The 22,137-nt window shown below is 40.2% G+C and overlaps 1 protein-coding gene and 2 pseudogenes across 12 annotated transcripts in view; 2 read left to right on the plus strand and 1 right to left on the minus strand.

The window, feature by feature from the left end:
- Positions 1–22,137, minus strand: part of ROBO2 (roundabout guidance receptor 2) — a 1,761,697-nt gene that overhangs the window by 1,322,542 nt on the left and 417,018 nt on the right. The window lies entirely within an intron of this gene.
- LOC118724801 lies at positions 2,941–6,197 on the plus strand (annotated as a pseudogene).
- On the plus strand, positions 3,023–4,586 carry LOC118722640 (annotated as a pseudogene).

The following is a 22,137-nucleotide window of genomic DNA, read 5'->3' on the forward strand; positions in this document are numbered from 1 at the left end:
TTTGGATGACACAAATATTTTGTAGTTTTTTCTTTTACATTATGGCTATAATCTGTTGTGTTTTTTTATGTGTTGTTTTAGAAAGCACAATATATCTTTAATTTATTAAAATACACCTTTGATTATTTTTATAGTACATTATAAAACAACAGTACACTTCCATTTATCCTGTTTCATCCCTGTGCACTATAAGTCTTATATTTTACCTCTCCTTATGCAATAAATGACTCAGCTCATTGTATCCTAAGCAATGGCACATCCTCTTGTCAGGCTGCTCTTATTGCCAGGGGCAAATCAGCCTAATCTGGAATTATACTACATCTGTGCTCTACTGCAGCTGTAGCTAGATTCCATTGAGCTTCAAATGTTACTTTTAAAAGCAAGATGAACCTCTGAATAATATTCTTTGCATAAAATACACTTAACGTCATTAAAAAAATTTTCAGCTCCCAAATTCACCTAAATGTTACCTAATACTTGAGCAAGAAAATCCTACAGGAGACACCTTTTATGAAGACGTGCTTTCATTTTAGTAATTTTAATTTAACTTTTTATTTACACAATCATATTAGATTGCTATGCAGGTATTCTAAGTGAAGAAACATAATTCCAATGACAGTCTTATATAATTGTACCATACGTGAATGTTAATGAGAAAGTGAGTGCACGCATTAGAAAGTTAGTAAAATAGAACACTTAAGAGGATGCATTCTATAGTCAGTTTCCATCCTGATATTCACAATTTGATCTCAGACAACTTCCTTAATACTTCCAAGCCTCAGCTGCCCCAGCTGAAAAATTAGGATTATTGGTACCTATTCCATAGTATTGGCTTAATAATTAAATCATATACTAATAGCAAATATTATTAAAATGTTAGCTTTTTATCAGGCAATGTGACTTATGTATAACCTGCTTGTGCTAATTTAATGATCTTTATTATCTATTCATAATTAATATTATGTACCTAGTATATTGCCACATTTTAAAAAGACCAAAATAGTTATTAGTTATAATTTGAATACCCAAAGTATGGTAATTAAATAAGTTAGAAACCACATCACATTCTTAGCCAGAGTAGTCAAATAATGTAACATCACCAGCAAACGTACAGCCTATTATGCACTCACACACACATGCACAGTTAGTATAGCACATTAGAATGTCTAACAAACCATCTCATTCGATCCTATCAACTCTGAAAAATAGGAAAGCTAAATTTATAAAATTATTTTAAATGAAGGCACATCATAGTTTAGTCATTTACCAAAAATCTCATGAGAAATCCATGGCAGATATCAGACATGTAAAAAGACATCTCTGCTGAGATGACATCTTTCTCTTAATTACACCCAGAAGTTTTTCCTATATGAAGAAAACAATTTTCCTTCATAATATATTACATTCCTTAAAACTTCTCTAATAATACCATGTGCCTAGAATGTGTGACAGTGATTGATGCCACTAAAAATTTATTATTTTCAGATTACTTTTTTCACTTCATATTAGAATGGAAATTAGGATTTAGTACATTACTGGTTTTATATACAACTACTCACAAACAAATCACTAATAACTTATTGTACAATCATAATAAGCAACTGAGAGCTCTAAATAATCATAAATAGTAATGTCTATCATTACTGTTAGCATTCAAAAGTACAGTATCAAAATAATTATTTTGGTAAGCAAATACTTCAGCAAAAGTAGAAGTTATTGTTTCACATTTTATAAAAGCATCCCTCAAATGTTTTTTTTTTAATTTATGAAAATGTTATATGAATTTATACAGAATTTTGGACATATTCTTACAAAGAACAGAAAAAAAGAAACAGCTGGGGTTCAAAATATTAAAAGCATATCTTAACATATATGAACTGCTCAGTTTTTGTTAAGTATTATAATGGTTCTCTATTTAAAAATTAGTTCCTTGTAAAATGAAGCTACTGAATTTTTTATAATCTTATGTCTTGAATAGACAGTATGCGTATTCATTATGATTTAAAATGCTTCATCTATGTTGAGTTTTAAAACAAGTAGAGGAACAGATGTCAGACATCTAATGTTGCTATTCTCAATCAGAGATCATTTTTAGTTTAACTGTTCCTCCTCTGTGACTGTAATAAATTTGCTTTCACATGCATTTCTGGTCCCAAGAACTGCAACCCCTGAAAAATGTGAAGCAAGCTGAGATTTGCAAATGCCCCAGACATTGTTATGCAAAGAAAGTCTCTGTCTCGCCTAAAAGTAAGAATTTAGGTGTTAATTAGAAGTTTGTTTGAGAGTTCTCTTACTTCTAAGAAAATAGTCTCTCAGAAGAACTCTCCCTGAAGCCATCAAATAAATGCAATATGGTGCTCTTCTAAAACTGGTTGAAAAACATAGAATAGTCATAGACCATCTTTTTGGTTTTTATTTCCATGTTTGATATATATATTTCATGAATGAAAATGATACCATTATAATTAGTTAATTCTAATATATAAAAGCCAGGTGCTGTCATGACCTAAACAACCAGATGGAATGACCAAATAGCAGGCTACAGATCTGAGGGGGCAGGAGCTGATGGTGGCAGTGGTGTCTGGTGAGCAGCTGTAAGACAGACCTCTTGGTCCCTCCTCCCAGCCCTCAGACTCCAATCAATCAGTGGTGGAGGCAGGGTGGAACTGGGGACTGGCTCCCTTAGTAATGCTGCAGGTTCAATCTCAAGAGGAAGGGCCAGGCACCAACAGACCAGCGCTACTGGCACAATCCTGACAGTGCTGCTGGCCTCCTGGAACTCGGCCTGGGAACTGTAGCCATTTCTCCCCCCTAGACGCTCCACAAGGAAGAAAGGATACCGCCAGCAGTGCCAGGGGTGACCGGGGGTGACCAGCGGTGTCTGCTCTCCCCGTGCTTCCTGCAAGTAATGGAAGCTGGCCCCCATCTGCCCCACTCCAGATGAAGTGTGATCACTGCACTTGGAAGGAATATAGTAAAAAAAACAAAAATCAATTACCAAGGCCTACCTCCATGAGCTCTTAGGGGCCTCCGGGCACTGGGCACCTCGACTGTTTTAGAGGTTTCAGGAGAGCAGGAGGGTCAGGAAACCTTCTTGGAGGTTGGGCCATTGGTTCGATCGCAGTTCCATTCGTCCTGCCATCTGCCAACAGCCGCCTTCGTGGAGAATTGGAGAAGAAAGGGAGAGGGCAGTTCTGCAAACACCAGTGGAATCCAGGGTCCCAGGTATGCTGCCCTGCCTGCTGACACTTTAGGTTTCTTCCTGAGTCAGAGGCGGCACCTGAGAGACCCTGGGCAGGTGCCTGGCACAGCCACATCTCTACATTTGCCTGTTCATCTTGTGTGTGTCTGTGTTTGTGAGGCTGTCCCTGAGCTTGCCTCCACTTACAGAACTAAGCTTCCTGTAGAGCGACAACCCGTGAACCTTCATCCCTTTTTTATGGCAGGATACTTGCCCCTTATAGGCTACAACCCTTCACCCCTTCCTCCCTACCCTGTGACTGATGGGTACCCAGAGCAGGAGCAGCATCCTGGGCCCAGACGAACATCAGTGCCTACCCAGGTGTCTGCCCCTGTGCCCAGCTTCACTCTCTTCCCCTCACCTGGCCCCAGTGCCCTGGGGCCTGCTGCCCCTCTCTTGTCACTGCCTGAGGTGCCTTCTAGTCTTGCATTCTTGGTGCCAGTTGATCAGATCATGATTCACCAGAGGACTGTGTGAGTGGAAATGCCCCTAGGCTGGGAGACAAGTAAATGGTATGAACTGTGCTCAGGGGCTGGCTAAAGAGAGCAACTGCTGTGCACGTCTGTGCTGTGGGGCCTGACAGCTCCTTTGCGTCTGTCTGGTGGACTCCGGAGACTGAGAGATTGAAGTACAGTTGGCACCAGACACCACCATTGGCCATGTGCTGCAAACCTAGCATCCCTTCCTCCCAAGTTCTCCATTCAAGGTGCCCATCGCCATACGATCCTGCTAGTGGTGGGGCCCTGCTGGACCTGTGGCTGTGGCAAACACTGACTTTGAGGTGAAGATTCCAGATGAGTCCCGCAGTGTGGGCCGCATCAGTAAGCAGTGGGGGGGGGGGGGGGGGGGGGGGGGGGGGGGGCTGCTCAAAGAAGCCCTCCCGGATGCAGATAACTGGCTTACAGTTCCCCTGGATCTGGACATGAGAGTGAAGGCTGTACTGCTGGGAGCCATGTTCCTCATTGACTACATGTTCTTTGAAAAGCAAGGAGGCACTGGGCCCTCTGCCATCACCAGTTAGATGGCATCTCTGGGTAAAGACCATCACCTCAGACAGAACTTAAGGTGGTCACCTGGTCTGGCCTGGCCCCTCCTCAGAGGCAGCCCCTTTCCTCCATGTACACTGCAGAGGACAGACAGGGATGCCTAAGAGGCTGGGGTCATGGTGCCCCATCCCTACCCTACTCCCCTGGCCTCCTTCACCTGTGGCCCCCACAGAAGGGTATGTATGAGAGCCCTTCCCCTGCTACCTCTCACCTCTGTCTCTGCCATCCCTCAGCACACAGGCATATTGGCTTTTAAACTTGCCCTACTCACTTCCTCTCACCCCGTTTCAGGGCTTCTGCTCTGGTTAGGGCCTTCGGAATCCAGGGTTCTGGGATTTTATAACAGAGCTGGGTGGGATAGGGTAAACAGCAGCAAATATGGCCGATATGGCCACTCACCTCTGCCTCAGCTTGACCAACTAGTTCAGCCTCAGAACCTGGCACTCAGAGGGGATCCCTACTTCCCCAGCAACGGTTCTAGGGCTTTGACCCCAGTACCAACCTCTTTTCCCCTTTGTCACCCTCCCTCCTACAGCTGGTGCTTGCTGCAGCTCCATGTGCCTTACTTAACCTTCCCTTCCTTCCCTGTTCCTACTAAGGAGGCTGCAACTTTATATGTTATATTCATATAAACTTTGTAACGTTTTGGGAAAGAAAAAAAAAATGATCACCTAAAGAATGCCACAGTCAACGTCCAGAGTCTGGCTCAGGAGAATGGAGAGAAGGGAGAATTCCATAAGTTGGCTGACGCCAATATTTCTGAGTGACTGTCTGGTGTTTGACAGTTGTGTGACCACAGAGGAAGGAGTCCAAGTTTCTCAACAGAACACCAAGGACATCTCCTGTGTTCTGAACCTTAACGAGGTGTTGGCAGTATCTGTGTGTATGTCCTTAGTCTGTGCTTTATTTTGCTGCTAAATTCAGCCTCAGTGTCACTGATGCATCCAGAAGGCTCTGTGGCTTCCTCGAAAGCCTTGGGGCACACTGTCTTTGACATGAAGATAGCTGTGGACTTCAGCATCCTAGAGAGTCAGAAGGAATTTATGCGTTGGTACTGCCAGCACTGTGAGGAAGAGCCCCAGCTACTCATGCTGACCTCTGCCTGCCCCAACTGGGTCACTCCATCACTCCCACCTCTGCATGGCCAAGTCTCCCCAGCACATCACGGGCTCTCTAGATCATGGGTTCGCCAGACGACAGAATCTGTCCCCAGACAAGATTTTCCATGTCATTGTGGTCCCGTGTTATGACAAGAAACTGGAAGCCCTTTGAGAAGATGTTCCCTTAGCTTTGCATAGTTCCCGAGGTGCTGACTGTGTGTTAACCCCAGGTGAAATTGTCCAGATAATGAAGCAAAGTTACCTGGCCTTGAATGACACAACCATGGACACTGTTTGGAGACATGAAGGAGAAGGAGGAGGAGGTGAGGCTCCATGAGGGTGCCAGCTCCAATAGGTACCTGACGCATATCTTCAGGCACATTGTCAAGGAGCTGTTCAACAAGGATGTGGGGGTGCTCACCTACTGCACCCTGAGGAACAAAAACTTCCAGGAGGGCACTCTTGAAAAGGGTGGAGAGGTTATGCTATGCTTTGAGGCTGCTTACAGCTTTTGGAACACCCAGAAGCGGTAGAGGGGCAAGTTCCCTGCCACTTCATGGAGATCCTGGCCTGCGCAGGGCATGCCTAAGCCGCAGGGGCCAGGGCCAGGCCCAGACGGATGACAGGTGTGCAGACAGGGCACTGCTGTGGCAGATGGAAGGCATCTACGCTGCCATCCCTGTGTGGCCCTTGAAGACCAGCGCCCATGTGCACAAGCTGGACCAGGAGTGGCTGGGTGGGGGAGGGTTTGATGGGGTGACTCTCCCAGGGCCCAGCCTGCCAGAACATCAAATAGTAAAGGCTGCTTGAGGAGGGATGTCAAAGGCATGAAAGACAGTCTTAGCTTCTCTGTCATCACTTTGCTTTTCAGAATTCCCTGCTCCATCCCTTTGAAAGGAGCTATCATTGTCACATGGATGCAACTGGAATATTGTATCTCGAGAGGATTGTCCCAATGTACCTATCCTTTTTTCCAACGATAAAAAAAATCACAAAGAACAAGAATGGAGACAGACTATTGTCCTTTAGGCTTAAAAAACAAACAAACACACAAAACACCCAGAAGTGTCTTGCAAAGAGCTGGAACTTGGTTCTGTCCACATGCCTCAGAGAGAGTGGATGAGGAAATGGCCTCCTTGGCCCTGACTTTACTCACTTATGTTACTCTTGAAGGTGTCTTTGCCACAATGTGAATAAACTGCCACCCTTTGGAAGAGGGGCTCATACGAAAGTCTGCATTCCCAACTTTTCTTGAAACAGATCTATGTTCTGCAGCTGTGGCCATTGTCCTGTCACTGGGACACTGAGGTGGAGTCTCCCCTCCCCCCATGCCCTTTTACATTCAAGGACTGAGCTGAACTCACTTGGGGGAGGCCTGGCAAGGGTAACAGGTATCACAGATGGGAAGATGGAGAATGGAAAGGCGGACACTCTGCTCGGTCCCTCCCTGGGTGAGGTCAGTCAGATGAAGGCCGACCAGCCCGCCCCACAATTGGGTGAGATAGGGTCCTCTGTGTCCACCTCTCACCCCGTGGGCCCAGCCTCTCCCCTCAGCTCTGGGCAGCCCTCTTCCTTCCATGACAGCACTCTCTGCCCTCACATACTGCTCACCCTAGATGAGAAGGAAAAAGCAGTTGGCCCACAGACAACTACACAGAAAGATAGAGTTCATGGCTGGAGAGTACAGTGGTGGTGGCAGGAGCCTCTCCTGCCTCCATGGCAGTGCTAAGAAACAGCTAGCCAAGTGGTAAGGAGCAGCTAGCAAGGGAACTATAAGGAGTGAGGGGTCACAGACTGGGAGAGGAATTTCTTACTGCCGGTTTAGGCCCATTTTCATGGGCAGACATCCCCTGAGGGGTCCTGAATTGTAAGAGGGTGCAGGCCAGGCTAAGGGACACCCCCCACACATTGCATGAATTTTATGCACCAGGCCTCTAGTTATTAATAATAGGACAGGAGCAAAGGGAAGGCCAGACATTATAGGCATGTCATTTAAGCAGCTTCACCAGGAAGCTGCAACTTTGCACTCCCCAGGGAACCCCAGCTTATTTCCTGCAAAACATTGGGGTAGGGACCCAACAAAGGAAAGATAGATGCATGCCCAGTAAAGTTGGGGTGACATAGGGAAGGTACTTGTCTGTCAGTCACACCTGAGAACAGAAATAATTAACCAGAGTGGGCATGTCTACTGCAAGCATGTGGAAATTTGGAAACACATAATCTCCTAAGCAAAGGAATGACCTCTCTTGTGCTCTTGAATCTCTCTTGATTTCCTTGCATTCACCTCTATAGCCCATGGCCATGTGGACCCACAGGCAATGGGTTATTTACTGCAGCTGGGAAACACAAGCTAAGCTAGGCTGATGCTGGGCTGGACCCAGCTCCAACTTGAAAAGAAAACTCTGCACTCTCTCTGATTTTCACTTTATTAAAGCCCCAGCTACATTTCTTTCACAGCAGGACAAAGGGAAATGGAACTTTGGAAACCCAGGGGTGTGATTCCATGGAACTACAGCCTTCTATGATATATCATCTTCCCATCAATATCACATAATTCCTTTCCTTGGGATATTACAAGAAATCCACCCTCACTCACAGCCTGAGAGACAAGACCCTCTCCCTTCCATTAACAAAATGAAAGGGATAATCTTTATTATCTGCAAACACCCTTTGATATCTGTGTTAATTTAGCTAAGGTAAAGAATGGGGGTCCAGTAAATATAAAAAAAATGTTAGGTAATGTAGTGGGTATTGCTGAATGTACAATGTAGTTTTTAAATTCTTCAGATAGGTTCTAGGAATCTTTCTACTGATTTACTGCAACTATTTTCTAACACACATACAAGAAATGGTATATTAACATGTAAATAATTTTTTCTTAGTTCTTTCAAGTTTCTCGTTTCTTATAAAAAATATATTTGCTCACTCCTGATTAGCAACTTAAGTATTGTTCTTTTTACTACACAAACTATACCTAATATTTAACATAAAACATACAACATGACATAAGACTATTCCTCTCCCAGCATCTGCAAAGGAATTTAGTTACTGAGATTATAGAAATATCATAACAAGATAGTCCTGCCTATAACATGTGCATGAAACAAGGATCTAAAGCAATCTTTTATAATAAAAGTCTAGTGAATTTTTATTTTATTTTAACCTGGCTTATATTTATGTGCATTTATATAAATCCTTGTAAAGTATGCAAGGTCCAACAGATAACCACATACTGACAGTGACTGTTAAGAATTGTATTTCAGGAGAGGAAAAGGCATGCTTTTGAATTCAAATATTGTTTTATATTTGCCAAGTTGTTCTACAGCTTTCTTATATAACCTTTTGTTGAAAGCCACTTGTGCCTTGTAACAATGTGGTAATATAATTCATAATTATTTAGTTATAGCAATCTCTGGCAGACAAACTAGAGAGCAGCCTAGAATCAGGTTGAAGCACATGAGAATCACAGTTTATTTATATTTATGGGAAACTCAGTAGTAAAACTCAGCCTAATAAAGGACCAAAGTTGCTGTCTTTGCAATCCACAGTATATGTTACACATAAAGGCCACTTCAGCAATTATTCATGAACACAAGAGAAAGCCCCAAATTTTCAAGTCCACTTTTTTAAAAGTCATTTAATAAGATGATAGTCATAAATAATCCTATATAATAAAAGCCTAATGTGCTAAGTGACTGGTTCATTGTTCAACCAAAGTGTAATATGCTAATGATATGCTAAGGCCTCTCAACTGCTTGCTATGACGTGCACTGACCACCTGGGGCCAATGCTCTGACCAATAGGTTAGCTTACTGCTGGGGCCTTGCAGATTGGGATTGAATGAGATGGGCCAGACATGCCCTAGAGCCCCCTGATCATGCACTGGTGGGGTCCCTCAGCCTGACCTGTGCCCTGTTGCAATCTAGGACCCTTGGGGTATGTTGGAGAGCCAGTTTTGGCAGATCCCACAGGCCACTCCCCTTGGGAGGGCACCAGATGCAGGGCTCATGCTGGCAAGCGCTGCTGTGGTGGAATGAGCCTCTCCCAATCAGGACTGATTGGATGTGAGCCTGCAGCAGATGCAGTGGGGCCAGGTTGAGAGGGAGCAACAGGTAAGAGCTGCAGGTGGCATTGGACTGCTGGTATTGGCTCAATCCCTTCAGACCATCCAGAGGAACTCCACCCCTGCACAGATTCAGGTACTAGGCCTCTAGTATATTAAATAAACCAATTCAACTCATTTGTGTGTTTTTTGTTTGTTTGTTTGTTTGTTTTACAGTAACTTTTTTTCCATTTATTGAGTTTTAGAGAGAGGAAGAGAGAGGGATAGAGAGATAGAAACATTGATGAGAGTGAAACATCATCAATTGGCTGCCTCTTGTACAACCCCTACCAATTCAACTCATTTGAATCAAAATTTGGAAAGGGAATTAAACATTAAACTGGAATCTTATAAACAATTTCATATAATTATTCCAGGTATGAGAAAAAAGGTTTTCAAATTATTTTATCAAAAATTTTATCTAATAGTTAACTAGGATTCTTACCCAAATAAAACAAAAGAACACATTAGAATGAGCACAAGCAAAGAGAGAAAGCAGAGGAATGGAAAAATACCAAAAGGAACAAGACCTGTGCCTAACCTGCCTCACTGAAAATACTAATAGCTACTTCAACAACCTGAGGAGTAGTTTTCTCTCAAGATGAAAGCTTAGCCATATCTTTAACTCTGCAGATATTGGATAATCTATCAATAGAGTTTAAAAGATTAATACACACTCTTAATTAGAAGAAAAATTAGCCTACAGGTAATGAAATACTTCAATTTACTAGGTTGACAAATATAGTATATCCATATAAGTTCAGCATAATGATTGCAAATGAGATATAATAATTTTTAAAAAATATATTTTATTGACTTTTTACAGAGAGGAAGGGATAGAGATAGAGAGCCAGAAACATCGATGAGAGAGAAACATCAACCAGCCACCTCTTGCATACCGCCTACCGGGGATGTGCCCACAACCAATGTACATGCCCTTGACCGGAATCGAACCCGGGACCTTTCAGTCCGCAGACAGACGCTCTACCAATGAGCCAAACCGGCTTCGGCAGATATAATAAATTTTTAAAATACATTATTTTAACACTTTGTATCTGATTACTAATATGGTGTTTTTGATAAAATATAGATATAACATTATACAATTATTATTAAAATTTATTAAAATAAGCTATATCCCAAACACTTTGATTGCATGTCTGAATCAGACTTCACAACAAACGTATGAGATTGCTAGCAATAACCCCCTTAAAAACTGAATAAACTGATAGACTTATAAGTTAAGTAATTTAATCAAAATAACATAGCTAATGTTAGGTAAATGAGTTCTTCCTACATGCCCATAAGGTGGTATGTATGTATGTATGTATATATGTATATTTATAACATGGCAAACAATAAAGACATAATGTAGAAACATAAAGTCTGTGAAATATTGGTGTTCCTAGTTTATATACTAAAAAAACCAAAAGATTATAATGTGGAGGCATGTAACAGAGACAATTCACAAATGTGTTACATTGAGGAAGGTAACTTCTATATCAGAATCCTAATAGTGATTCTGATGTTCAATCTAGTTGGTGAACCACTTGAGCCAAAAGTCTCAAAAGTCTGTTAGTTTCCCTATGCATTATATTCTGTGAGTCTGCTATATTGACCTTCAATTGGGTAAATTTTTTATTTATAATAAAATAATAACTTTAAAATATTTACCATTTCATTCATATTTCTAGAACACATCCTTATATGCCTTAATCATCTCATTCGATCTTATAAGGGGACTAAGATAAGAATACCGGTTTCTTCTGATAACAATAATGTGATTTATTTTCATAAATAAATTCATATAAAATTAAACAACAAAAAAAGATAGTGAGGCCCATGCGTAATGACTGTGCAGCTATCCCCGATGCCCCCACGTGCTGACCTGCATCGGAAGGCATGGCTAGCCAGGTGATCAAGTGCAAGGCAGCTGTTGCCTGGGAGACTTTAAGCCTCTCTCCATAGAGGAGGTAGAGGTGGCCCCCCCAAGGCTCATGAAGTTGGAATTAAAATTATTGTCCCTGCAGTGTGCCACTCTGAAGCCTATACTGAGTGGGGCAGCTCCTGCAGGGAGTTTTCCCCTGATCTTGGGTCACAAAGATGCTGGAACTGAGGAAAGTTGGCATAGGAGTTACTAAGCTGAAAGCAGGCGATACTGTCATCCCACTTTACATTCCTCAATGTGGAGAATGCAAATTTTGGCTAAATTCTAAAACAAACCTTTGCCAGAAGGTAAGAGTCACTCAAGGAAAAGGATTAATGCCAGATGGCACTAGCAGCTTTACTTGCAAAGAAAAGACAATTTTACATTACATAGAACTAGCACGTTCTCTGAATACACAGTTGTGGCTGAATATCTGTTGCTAAAATGGATCCCTTAGCACCTTTGGATAAAGTCTGCCTTCTAATTGTATCATTTCCCCTGGCTATGGTGCTGCTGTGAACATTGCGAAGTGGAGCCTGGCTCTACTGGTGCCATCCTTGGCCTAGGAGCAGCTGGATTGTTGGTTATCAAGCACTGTAAGGTGGCTGGTGCATTCCGGATCATTGGTGTGGACATTATTATTATTTTTTTTAAATATATTTTATTGATTTTTTTTTGCCCCCTTCCCTTCCTCCCACACATACCCTCCCTCCCCAGAGTTTTATGTCCATTGGTTGTACTTATATGCATGTATACAAGTCCTTCGGTTGGTCTATTATCTCCCCCAGATCTTCCTCCCCTCTCCACTGTAATTTGACAGTCTGCTTGTTGCTTTACTGTCTCTATATCTATCTTTTGGTTCATCAGTTTATAATGTTCTTTATTATCCATAAATGAGTGAGGTCATGTGGTGTTTCTCTTTCATTGATTGGCTTATTTCACTCAGCATGATGTTCTCCAATTCCATCCAGGTTGCTGCAAATGATGAGAATTCCTTATTTTTTATGGCAGCATAGTATTCCATTGTGTAGATGTACCATAGTTTTTGGATCCAATCATCTGCTGACAGGCACCTAGGCTGTTTCCAAATTCTGGCTATTGTAGATTGTGCTGCTATGAACATAGGGGTGCATATATCCTTTCTGATTGGTGTTTCTAGTTTCTTGGGATATATTCCTAGAAGTGGGATTACTGGGTCAAATGGGAGTTCCATTTTCAGTTTTTTGAGGAAACTCCACACTGTTCTCCACAGTAGTTGCACCAGTCTGCATTCTCACCAGCAGTGCACGAGGGTTCCTTTTTCTCCGCAACCTCGCCAACACTTGTCGTTTGTTGATTTGTTGATGTTGGCCATTCTGACAGGTGTGAGATAGTACCGCATTGTTGTTTTGATTTGCATCTCTCGAACAATTAGTGACTTAGAGCATGTTTTCATGTGCCTTTTGGCCTTCCTTCCGTCTTCTTTTGAAAATATTCTATTTAGGTCCCTTGCCCATTTTTTAATTGGATCATTCATCTTCCTTTTATTTAGTTGTATAAGCTGTCTGTAAATGTTGGAGATTAAGCCTTTATCAGTGGTATTATTTGCAAATATGTTCTCGGTGTGGACATTATTAATAAAGATAAATTTGCAAGGGCCAATGAGTTTGGAAATTGTGGATGTATCAGTCCCCAGGACTTCAGTAAACCCATCCAGGAAGTGCTGGTTGAGATGATCGATGGATTAGTAGATACTCCTTTGAGTGTGTTGGCTATGTAAGGGCCAGGAGAGCCACGCTGGAGGCCTGCCACAAAGGCTGAGAGGGTCAGCATGATGGTAGGAGTTGCTACTGCTGCTGGTGAAGAGATGGCCCCTCTGCCTTTCCGGCTCTTCACAGGAGGTGGTGGAAAACCACTGCCTTTGGTGGATGGAAGTGTGTAGAAAGTGTCTCAAAGTTGGTGTCTGAATATATGTCCAAAAAGATAAAAGTTGATGAATTTGTAACCCACAATCTTTTTTATTTTTTTATTTTTATAAAATTAACAAAGCCTTTGAACTGCTGCATGCAGGAAAGAGCATCTATGCTATTGTGAAGTTTTTTTGTTTTGTTTTTCTAAATGGTAGTACATATGTCTCCTTTTTCCTTTTTCTTTTCTTTTTTTAATATATTTTATTGATTTTTTACAGAGAGGAGGATAGAGGGATAGAGAGCTAGAAATGTCGATGAGAGAGAAATATCGACCAGCTGCCTCTTGCACACCCCCTACCGGGGATGTGCTCGCAACCAATGTATTTGCCCTTGATCAGAATCGAACCTGGGACCTTTCAGTCTGCAGACCGACGCTCTACCACTGAGCCAAACTGGTTTCAGCTATTGTGAAGTTTTAAATTAAAAAAGAAAAGAAAATGTGCCCTGTCTTATAACTGGGTCATGTGAGCTTATTGGAGCAGTCAGACAAGCTCTGAGAAGCTCTTACATGTTCTCAGCCTCTTAGATGTTTGGTAACCCATTCTAGGGAAAAATGTTTTCTGTATAATTAATATATCTAATCAAGGCAAGGCTAATACAGAAATAAATCTGTTTTCTTGACTTTTTGAATAATTGCTAGCTCCTTAAGGAATTTTTAACAGAATAAAAGTAATTTCTGAAAGAAAGAAAAAAGATGGTGAATGCTATCTCATGAGTGTTCCTATTTGCTTAACTTAAGTCTTGCCTTATTTTTCTTTTGCTTTGAATAGTAAGCCATTATTTGCAACACTTTTTCTATTTATCCATATCTTAAATATCTGATCAAACATAAGCTTCCATTAAAATAGTTAATAATAAGACTTTCATGGTCTCTATCAACTTCCAAATCATTAATGATTATACTAAATATATCTTAAGATTGTTATTTATATGGAACTTTATTGAATAGGAAGAAAAGACTATTTGAATTTATAAAGCAAATTGAGCACTGCTGATAAAAGTCATAATATAAAATATCACACAGTTTATGATGCAAATAGAGAAGTCTTTCTTCAACGAAGAAAACTTCAGTTATCACTGCAGATATATTTCAAAGTACAAAGCCTGGTTATCCACTAAGGAAAAGTGATGTTCTCTATGTGTTAAAAAGACAAATAAGCAATGATAGATCAATTGTGGAAAACAAATATAAACAATACAGTATAAATTACATTTTGTTGTATTAAGTTTTGTGTGTGTGTGAATTGCAAAAAAAGAAAAAGAAAAAAAAGATCCTCAGTAAAGAAGTTTAAGTCCTTGTCATTTTTATAATAGTCCCATTGATAATGGGTTTTATTAGAAGATTGTTCTCCATATTTCTCATGTGTCTGCATCATATCAAATAGTAGAGGCACTGATATTGTTTGTTTCAGAATACCTTTACAAGGTATTTGTGGAGGGTACAGCTGTGAAAAGACTAAATAGCCGATCCCTCATAGGTTTGCTTATAACCTTTGAAATTATAGATACTTTCTCTCTCTCTCTGGAGCAAAGAATAAGCACACTTATTGCTGAGTATAAGAACAAAGTTCCTTTTCTATAAAGTAATCCATCAAATGTGCAGGTATTTCCTAAATCTCTTCATATTATCCTGTGAAAATTGGGGAACAAGAAAACTGATACAAGAAAAATATTGTTGTCATTGCTACTACAATTTCTTCCAATGCTGTAACAAGATGTACTTTGATTGATGCACCTCTTGCCAGACTCACCAAGAAACAGAGAGAGAGGACCCAAAAAACAAAATCAGAAATGAAAGAGGTGAAGTAACAACTCATTCCACAGAGATACACAGAATCAAACTGGACAACCTTGAAAAAACAAAAACAAAAAACGACTTATTCCTAGAAAAATACAATCTCCCAAAACTCAATCAGGAAGAATCAGAAAACCTGAATAGGCTGATAACTGCTGGTAAAATTGAAGCAGTAACAAAAATAAATAAATAAATAAATAAATAAATAAATAAATAAATAAATAGATATCAGCAAATAAAAACCCTGTTCTGGATGACTTCACAAGAGAGTTTTATCAAACATTCAAAGAAGAACTAACACCCATCCTCCTCAAGCTATTCCAAAAATATTTAAGAGAAAGGAACACTTCCAAGCTCTTTCTATGAGGCCAGAATTACCCTAATTCCAACCAGATAAAGATACAGAAAAGAAAGAGAATTATAGGCCAATATCTCTGATGAACATAGATGCTAAAATCCTCAACAAAGTTCTACAAAATCAGATCCAGCAATACATTAGAAAGATCATACATCATTCCCAAGTGGGATTTATTCTGGGGATGCAAGGCTGGTACAAAAATCAATGCACATTAACAAATTGCAATACAAAAACCACATGGTCATATCAATAGATGCAGATAAAGCATTCAAATAAATCCAACACCCTTTTTTGATAAAAACTCTCAGCAAAGTGGGAATAGATGGATTATACACAACATAATAAAAGCCTTATATGATAAACCTATGGCCAAAATGATATTCATTGGGCAAAAACTATAACAATTTCCTATAAGAACAGTAACGAGACAGGAATGCCCACTTTCATCACTCCTGTTCAACATAGTACTGAAAGTGCTAGCCATAGTGATTAGAAAAAAAGAAGAAATCAAAGGCATCCAAATTGGAAAGAAAAAATAAAACTGTCATTATTTGCAAAACAACACGATATTGTACATAGAAAACCCTAAAGACGCCCCCCAAATTACTAGATATAATAAATGGATTTGACAATGTAGCAGGGCATAAAAGTAATACCCAGATATCTATGGCATTTTTATACAACAATAATGAACACTCAGAAAGAGAAACTAAAAATAAAATCCCATTTACCATTCCAACAACAACAAAAAAATAAGATACTTAGGAATAAACTTAACCAAAGAAATGAAAAACCTGCACTAGGAAAATTACAGGAAGTTGTAAAAAGAGATAGAAGATTTATGCTCAATTAATATTTGACAAAGGAGGCAAGAGCATACAATGGAGTGAAGCGGTCTCATCAATAAAAGGTTTTAATATATTTTTATTGATTTTTTACAGAGAGGAAGGGAGAGAGATAGAAAGCTAGAAACGTCGATGAGAGAGAAACATCGACCAGCTGCCTCTTGCACACCCCCTACCGGGGATGTGCCCGCAACCAAGTTACATGCCCTTGACCGGAATCAAACCCGGGACCCTTCAGTCCACAGACCAACGCTCTACCACTGAGCCAAACCGGTTTCGGCAATAAAGGGTTTTAAAAAAATTGGACAGATACATGCAAAAATAAATTAAACTAGACCACCAAAATAAACTCAAAATATATAAAATACTCAAATGTAAGGCATAAAGCATAAAAATCCATTGACAGCAAAATCTCAGACATCTCTCACAGCAATATGTTTACCAATGCATTTCCAAGGGCAATGGAAACTGAGAAAAAAATAAACCAATGGGACTATATAAAAATAAAGAGCTTCTGCACAGCAAAATACATCATTAACAAAATAGCAAGAGAGCCCACTGCATGACAGAACATATTTGCCAATGATACATCCGTTAAGGGGTTAATCTCCAAAATTCTTAGGGAACTCATACAACTTAACAAAAAGAAAACAAGTAATCCAATTAAAAAGAGGGTAAAGGACCTAAATTGATACTCCTCTGAAATGGACATACAAAGGTCAAAAGGCATATGAAGAAATTCTCAGTTAGGGTTAGGGTTAGGATTAGGGTTAGGTTAGGGTTAGAGTTAGGGTGACTAATCATCCAAGAAATGCATATCAAAATGGCAATAAGGTACCATCTCACACATATCAAAATGGCTATCCATCAACAAATAAACAAATGACACGTGCTGGCAAGGATGTGCAGAAAAGGTGGCAACACAGGCTGATGTAGCCTCTGTAGAAAACAGAAAGGAGTTTTCTAAAAAATTAAAAATGGAACTCCCATTTGACCCAGTGATCCCATTTCTTTTTTTAAATATATTTTATTGATTTTTTTTTTTTTTTTACAGGGAGGAAGGGAGAGAGATAGAGAGCTAGAAACATCAATGAGAGAGAATCATTGACCAGCTGCCTCTTGCACATCCCTCATCGGGGATGTGCCCACAACCAATGTACATGCCCCTGACCGGAATCGAACCTGGGACCTTTCAGTCCGAAGACCAACGCTCTACAGCTGAGCCAAACTGGTTTCGGCCAGTGATCCCATTTCTAGGTATATACACTAAGAAATCAGAAATACTAATTCATAGCAGTGCAATTTTCAATAGGTAAGATTTGGAAACAGCCTAAGTGCTCATCAGCAGATGAGTGGATTACAAAGCTGTTGTAAATCTATACAATGGAATGCTATGCAGCTTTAAGAAAGAAAGAACTATTACCTTTTGCAACAGCCTGGTTAGAACTGGAGAGCATTATGGCAAGAGAAATAAGCCAGTCATATTAAGATAAGTATCACATGATCTCACTCATTTGTGGAATTTAATGAACAACATGAACTGATAAAGAAAAATAGACTCAGAGATATAGAATCATGGAATAGACTGTCAAACCTCAGAGAAAGGGCAGAGGAGGGTAGCAGGGGTCAGGGGGGAAATGGAAGAGATCAAGCAATGAACACATGGAATACAGACAATAGGGTGGTGAAGGCCTGATGTAGGGGGCAGGGGTCAATGGGGAAATAATAGGATATATATATATATATATATATATAAATAATACTTTCAATAATAATTTAAATATAAAATTAAAAAATAAAATAAAAATTAATAAAATCATAAAAAATTGAAAAGGAAATGTCCTTTGTTTCTGACGCAGTTGTTTCATGTCTTCTGCCATGAAACTGTTGCAAGCTAATTAGACAGCTTAGTAGGGTAAAATCTCAGAACCTTTCCAGTTCTTAAAATTTTCCAGATATGAAACTTGATGCCTTAAGCACAGTTTTAAAATGAAATTTGAAGCTCATACTCCTGAAATAATAGTTTTTAAGTTTAAAGTGAGGCTTTGCCAACTATTATCTGTATGCTCTTTAAAGTGTCATATAATTTCTCTAGTACTTATTTACATTATCAGTAAAATAGGGGTAATAATGTTTCTCCCACATCTTAGAATTGTTGTGTTGAGCTAAATGAGTGTATAAAGACTATCTAGAATAGTAGCTCATTTTTACTAGATGTTTACTTAATGCTATTATTTATTATGTTTTATAAAATTGTGAGAATAGGGGTATGAAAAAAAATATCCATAGGTACACCACAATTTTACATGCTGTTATTTTTTGGTATTTTTAAATGTTTTGATTTTATATTTACTTTCATAATAATTAGTGTACTAGGGGCTCGGTGCATGAAATTCATGCATGGGGTCGGGGAGAGGGTGTCCAGAAGCCCAGCCTGCACCCTCTCCAATCTGGGACCCCTCGAGGGATGTCTGACTTCTCATTTAGGCCTTTCCCAGTAGGACATTCCTCTCACAATCCAGGACTGCTGGCTCCCAACTGCTCATCTGCCTGCCTTCTTAATTACCCCTAACTACTTCTGCCTGCCAGTCTGATCATGCCTAACTACTCCCCTGCCAACCTAATTGATGCCTAACTGCTCCCCTGCCATCTTGTTTTCCCCTAACTGCTCTACCCTGCAGGCTTGGTCATCCCTAACTGCCCTCCCCAGCAGGTCTGGTTGCCCCATCAGCCCTTCCTTGCAGGCCTGGTTGCCCCCAACTTCCCTTGTCTGCCAGCCTGGTCACCCCTAACTGCCATCCCTTGCAGACTTGATCTCCCCCAACTGCCTTCTCTTGCAGGCCTGGTCCATCCCAACTGCCCTCCCATGCTGGCCATATTATGGTGGCCATCTTGTGTCCACATGGGAGCAGCCATCTTATGTGTTGGAGTGATGATCAATTTGCATTTTACTATTTTATTAGATAAGATAGAGGCCTGGTGAATGGGTAGGGGCCAGCTGGTTTGCCCTGAAGGGTGTCCCAGATCAGGGTGGGGGTTCCCTTGGGGCATGAGATGGCCTGGGCGAGGGGGCTGTGATGCTTTGCAGGCTGGCCATGCCCCAGCAACCCAAGTGGAGGCCCTGGTATCTGGGATTATTTATCTTCTACAACTGAAACTTTGTAGCCTAGAGTGGAATCAAGCCTCCTGCTTGGCTCAGTGGCTGCAGCCATTTTTGTTGGGATTCATTTATCTTCTATAATTGAAACTTTGTAGCCTTGAGTGGAGTCCAGCGCCCACCAGGGTATGTGGAAAGAGTGGCTTCCTCCATTGCCAGGGAAACCCAAGCCTCCTGCTTGCTTTGTGGCCACAGACATCTTGATTGGATTAATTTGAATACTCACTCCTGATTGGCTAGTGGGCATGGCTTGTGGGTGTAGTGGGGGTATGGCCAATTTGCATATTACTCTTTTTAAAAATATATATATTTTATTGATTTTTTTACAGAGAGGAAGGAGAAATATAGAGAGCTAGAAACATAGATAAGAGAGAAACATCGACCAGCTGCCTCCTGCACCCCCCCGACTGGGGATGTACCCACAACCAAGGTACATGCCCTTGACCAGACTCGAACCTGAGCCCTTTAAGTCTTCAGGCCCATGCTCCATCCACTGAGCCACACCAGTTTCGGCTGCTTACCATACTTAAGAAAGGCAGGCCAACCACGCCAGCCACAGGCTGCAGGAGGAGCCAGTCCCAGCCCTGTGCCTATGTATTTTAGGATTTTTATGTTTTGCATTTAAGTATTTTATTCATTTTGAGTTTACTTTTGTGTACAGTATAGGTTTGTGGTCTAGTTTCATTTTTGCATGTTCCTGTCCAATTTTCCCAACACCATTTATTGAATAGACTATCTTTATTCCACTTGCTCTTGCCTCATTTTTCAAACATTAACCATAGAGGTGTGGATTTATTTCTGGGCCTTGTGTTCTATTCCTTTTATCTATATGTCCATTCTTATGCTAGCACCAGATTGTTTTTATTGCAACGGCCTGTAGTATAGTTTGACATCCTGTATTGTGATCCTTACAGCTTAGTTCTTCTTTCCCAAGATTTCTGCAGCTACCAAGTAGCATATTTCATAGATCTAGAGAAAATATTCTAAAATTTTTATGGAACCAAAAAGAACCTCAAATAACCTCAGCCACCAAAGAGAATATTTTAAAGTTTGATTACATTGATTTTATTTAGGTTCATGGATTTCAATGAATAGACTCATGCATGGTTTGAATCCTGGCTCCATAAACCTTACAAATGGAACAAAGCTCTAACACAGTATGTAAGAGCAGGAAGCTATCCATTGTCAATACTATCATGAGAGTGCATCAAGGAACCTGGAAGGCTGATGAACCTTGAGCTTTAACAGGGCTAAAGCTATGCATTGATTGTTCCATGTTGAGACAGCAATGGCCCAAAGCAATTTCCTGATAGCCTCAAAATAAATCTTTACTGATCTTTACTGACCTTTGAGATGGTCTGTCTGCTACCTGTTTGCTATGTGTTACTGAGGACAAGATGTGTATTAAAACTGAATAAAAAGTGGATTGGCCAGAGTTTCGGTGTGTGCTCTTCATGAAAGAGATACCCCTGGCCCACAATGCCTTCTAAATTAATATTTTTTGTATAGCATTTTCATTTGTGCATGGCCCCTTCTTCAGATCCTAAACCCTAAGTCGTAAAAAGGTTGAGGCAAGTTAGATCATCAGGATGGCCCAAAAGTAATAAATTTTGATAAAGGTTCCCTGTGTACCTGGTTTATTGGGAAAATTCAACTCTTTGGACCATGAACATAAACTAGTGACTTAAGTTGCTTTTAATGATGTTACAACAAAATCCCCTTTTTATTATTTTATGACCATCCACCAGACCCCATAACTTTTTGCACACTTTTAATAAATAGCATCACCAAATCATATAGCTAATTCAAAGTCTTCACTATTCATCCTTCATAGAAATTTAGATTTGTAGTTAGATGGAGTTGAGCTGCACCACACCTTCTTTATGGGCAAAATTTTCTATGTTAAAAGCAGGAAGGAGTAATAAAGAGAAGGTTTAGCACATAATTGGTTGTCTGTGGATATGGGATGTGACTCTGCTAAGTTAGTCTACTTTGCCATCATACTAATGGGTTCCTCATAGGGTATGCTCATGGTATTCCTAGGGTAATCTTAAGCTTTACCCTTGCTTTTCCTGATGCTGAGGAACTCTCTTAAAAATAAGTATACTAATTTCCCTTCATTTTTTCTATTAGTAGAGGTCTCTAATTCTCCTTTTGTTCAGTGATGGTGTGGTTTGACAATTTCTGCATTTTAACTTATATACTTGAGTTATTAATTCAGAGGTCATATTTCCCCCCCTTTTAAGGCATAATTTAAATAGTTATCCAAGGACAGCTCTCATCCTCCTACCCAAACTTAACCAGAACATTTCTGTCCAGAAAAATAGCATTTCCCCTCAATTACTATCCTTCCCACAGTGAATTCTATTTTATTTTCAAAATTTTATTTTCTTCCTTAGTCTTTTTATAGATTCATATTGATTATGTGGGGCACTATTGAGTGATGGTGACTAGTGTTTAGGAATTTTCTGTTAGTCTCTGAAGTTTTAAGGGCAGCAATTTGTAGCATGTGGGTAGTTGAATACTTTGTGGTTTTAGTTTTATTCCTCGTCTATCATCCTTTAACATTTGAAAGAGTTCAACTGAACATTCTCTTACAATTATACCATATTAATTA

This window comes from Pipistrellus kuhlii, unplaced genomic scaffold (assembly GCF_014108245.1).
Source record: "Pipistrellus kuhlii isolate mPipKuh1 unplaced genomic scaffold, mPipKuh1.p scaffold_m20_p_2, whole genome shotgun sequence".
Classification (NCBI taxonomy): Eukaryota; Metazoa; Chordata; class Mammalia; order Chiroptera; family Vespertilionidae; genus Pipistrellus; species Pipistrellus kuhlii.